Here is a 4,440-nt window from a genome sequence, read left to right on the forward strand (position 1 = left end):
GGAACGATCCTCATGGCGGGAGCTCTAACGAGAGGTTGGTAGACAAAAAGGTTCATCTCGCGTCGTTTCGTTGTAAAAAAAAAAGAAAGATTAATTATCAAGTCTTTAATGGATGAATTTTGACTAAATAGATATTAATTTCATAGAGAATTAACCCCTAATTGGAACATATAGGTGGCATCTTGGAACATTTTCCTAATTTTTAAATCGTGTAATAATTTGGAATAATTTGACGTTTCACAAACTTATTTTTCATAATTTTGTTCGGTTCATGTAGTCATTATATTTGTGTTGAAGTGTTGCAATTTTTTATGTAGCTAGTTGAGAAAATTTTAAAACTTTTAAAACTAATATCAAAAAATTGTAGTGATCCCAGGGACCTATATATGCTTTTTTAACATCACAGAAAATTTTTTCTCTTATGAATTAATTTGATGATTACAATTTATTTGCAGCTTATAGACAGCTATAATAAAAAAATCATTGATTATGACATCTTTTTCATTTCGCTTGTAATAAATTTAAAGATTCTTTTTATCTTTAAGATGTTTTTATACAACAAAAAACATTTTATAAGGTCTAAAAAAAATTATTGAAAAAAGCTATTTAATTGATGAAAAAGAAAATATGAAAAAAAATTTTTTAATGTATTACAACTTGAACCACTTAATTTTTTCATTATCTAATTTAATCAATAGTTTTTCTTTACTGCAATCGTTTGAAAAAATCAAAAGAATTATTTCGCGCAATTTTATTAAGTTCGGCTATTCGTCAAACACTTGGAACGCGTCGCTTACAGCTACGACGTCCTCCTTGTACGATCGTGGAAACACTATTTTCAAGTTATGACACGGAAGGAACTCGTCGGGCCTCGTTGTCGCGGGCCGTACGTGACGTCGGCACATAGTTGTTCGCCATTGCCCGCAGCTGTCTATACCGTAAATGCGGTTAGTTACAGGCAAGCCTCGGTACCGCGTGACCGAGCGACGTGAATTACAAAAAATAACTTCGCGAACGATTTCAAACAGCCGCCCTTGTGCTTAATGCGAAGGGCGGCGACGTCTCAAGAGAAAGGGAAATCGTGACATTTCTAACAGCGAGAAAGATATTTAATGGATCGGTTTCGCTCGACGACGTTGCTTCACGAGGCACTACTTGACGGTCTTCCGCTTGGATATAATGTCGATTATTCTCTTGGCAATTCGTTCCTTACACTGGAAATTCAATGAGCCGATCCCTAAATAATCAGAAAGTATAGTATTCTGATAATATAAATACAGGAATCATTACTATCAAGAGACGTTGATCTTCATAAAAGAGATACGATTTCGTCGAATAATTTCTGTATATTGTTACATCTCATTATATTATTTTATTGTCTACTATTTGTGATTTATAAATAAAAATTCTCCTCTTCTCTTGATTTAAAATTCTTAATTGTTTATATCTTCATTGGACAAGGTTATTTTAAGTACTAATCAGATCAATAATCCAGAGTTAATTAATCCAGAATATTGATACAGTTATTTACACAATTACTGATATTATTATAATATTACAATTAATTGAAATATTAAAATTAATACAATTTGACATGAGCAATTAGTATATTTTAAAAAACGTTCCGCGAAAATCGAACGTAAACAGTCGCGATCACTATTCTTCTTATTTTATCGAAACACGAACCAGCTGTACGCTATTTAGTCGCCAACAATTTTCAACTGCTTTTCGTCGACCATGTCTTTTTCCCTCAGTGCGACGAGAAACCTAACGATCCGCCGTGCTGTCGTCCTAACTCGCTTATAATAACTCCACGGTCCGGTAATGACGATCCGGTCGCCGCATTATTGTTTCTGCGGCAGGTTTTGCCCACACGTTCCTCTCGACAATTATTTGGATAATTCACCGCCGCCATTATTACGATGTCGGTGTGACATAAGTCCGTAAATTATACGTTATAATGACCCAGAAAAAATGAACGCAATACTTCGGCACATCACGGAAAAAATATCGAAATTTTAACTCTTTTCCTTAGATATTGATTTATTAAGAAGTTGAATAATTACACAGTCAATGATAGCTAGTAAAGTAAAAAGAAATGGTAGTTATTCAATAAAGTGATTTGCCAGGAAAAAATCAAATCCACGGAAGGAAACTCAATTATTTCTGAAACATGTTATTATTACTTCTTTTGCAGTAGGCAGCGAATTATTAACAGTTACGAGGGGAGAGGGGCGCGGTAATATAAATCATTATAAAATGCATGCGAGGCCAAACACAAGAGAGCCTCAGAAACGTGCTTCTTTTCACGCCAGGACCATAGAAAGGAATCTTTTTGGGGCATAAGTCATCCGCTAGACAGTAGAAAGGAATTAAAGATGGCTGTGATTGCCGTTGGATCGCGGCCAGAGACGCCAGACATAACTAAGTTTTTCGAGCTTCCCGCCGTCGATAGGAGATTCGGAGGTAGGGTACGGGAGGGCGAGGGAGGGACCTCCGTATATTAGGAATTCATATCTTCGTTGAGGGGAGGGAGGAGAGGGGTGGGCGAAGAAGTCGAGGTTTCTCAAGTGTGATCAATACGGACTCATTCTTACCAACAGCGATACTCAACCGTAAGAAAGAAAGGAGCTTTAGATACGAAAGTTGCGTGTTATTCGATAAATAGGCCGAGGGTCGGCGATCCGACCAACTGAAACGAAGTCTTCTTGAGGCTGACAGATTAGCTTGGCAAGGTTGTGACACTCTTATCAAACGGAGAATTATTACTCGACGCTAACGATGAGGCCCGATGTTTTATAGCCGATATTAATAACTGTTGTTTAACGATCAATCATTTAAACGACACTTCACTGATGACCGATTTTATTGTCGGTTGGCTTAACCTTAACTAATCTCATGTTCTTCTTGTCCTATTCCAGACATTAAAGAACATAAACGTTTAATCCACCTCGATTAAATCAAAATTAAACTTCGTCGTTTATTAAAACCAATCAAACTGTTACGCAAATTAATCGCATTATTACTTTCGTAACAGAGTGCGTTTAGAGATAAGAATTATCGAAAAAAAAAAACTATAGATATTTTGAGTAAAAAATTTAATGAAAACGAATTCTTTATCCCAGAAGAGTGTAATATTCTCAAATTATGCGAGAAAAATTTTAACGACAGTTCTCGTATTTCTTCGCGATTAAACGCATCTAGAGGTGAACAAGCTTATGTTAACGTTTAGCTATTTTTACACATAAATCTTTTAGATGAATGCAAAAACTGACTTCTATAACAATATGATGTTAAATGTCCAAAGAAAATATATATTCGAGTAAAAAATTTTCAGGGTCGGGATAAAAAAATGGTTTTTTACTGAGTTGTTTAACTCAAAGTTTCAGGTTTTTTCTAAAACAAAAAAGAAGCTAGAAATAGCTGTTTCATCTCTAGGTGCGCTTAAGCGCGAAGACATGAGAACCGTCGTTAAAATGTTTCTCGCGTAATTTGAGGATCTTCCGCTCTTCTGAGTAAACGAAATCAGAGTGAAACGGGCCTGCAGACATACATTAATAACCTGGAGATACGTATCTCGCACATCCCGCCCTCAGGGATAGAGAAATACATCCCCCTATATAAATGTACGAGCGGATAGGATTGTACGGAGCTTGTTAAAGAAAATCGAAAACATTCTCGTATCAATCCTTTCTGCTTATTTCCAAAGTATCTACTCCAGGTTTCCAATTTCCCTTCTTCGAAAAGACTTACATGGCCGTCGATACCGGAATACGTTCCCCCAAGGGCTTTATCTTCCTTAAATAGGGGAATGTAAATGCTAAGCATATACATTCTGCCAGGCCTTATCTAATAAGATCTCTCTGTCATTTACCAATGATAAATTCCCGCCACAGTGCGCTTCTCGCCGAAACTATTACATCATTTTAGCTCCATCATTATTATTCGACATGAGCGCCTCGTGTGAAAGACTAGGTGTGTCTAATCGTCTAATATCACTAATTTCGATATTTTATCGCTCAGAATTAACGAGCAGCCGCGATCCGTTTCATTACCTGCGCGCACGCCGTAAATTATTAACATTATCAAGGCGAGGGCGAGAGGAGATTTCAACGGTGGGAGGTATATCCTCGCGGTCGCGCCGCGATCTCTCACATACTTACGTCCCCGGAGAGCGCGCCTAACATATAACTAGAGCATTCAAAGTGCAATTTGCAGAAACGTCGAGAGCCAAGTGCAACTCTCCACGCCCAGGCGGATCGCGCGCGGATATCAACGTGTAAACCCTGCAATCACGGGCGCTCGTAAAGACTCGCGGATCAAAATAATTACATCGCATACATTACGCTTCGATCCGGCCAACATGGGGATTCACGTTTTCACTGACGTCGGATTTGTTTATTTCAATATTTCTATCGATAGTTACAGTGCATGAATGGG

The sequence above is a fragment of the Mycetomoellerius zeteki genome, unplaced genomic scaffold (assembly GCF_001594055.1).
Source record: "Mycetomoellerius zeteki isolate Tzet28-1 unplaced genomic scaffold, Tzet1.0 scaffold113, whole genome shotgun sequence".
In the NCBI taxonomy this organism is placed as follows: domain Eukaryota; kingdom Metazoa; phylum Arthropoda; class Insecta; order Hymenoptera; family Formicidae; genus Mycetomoellerius; species Mycetomoellerius zeteki.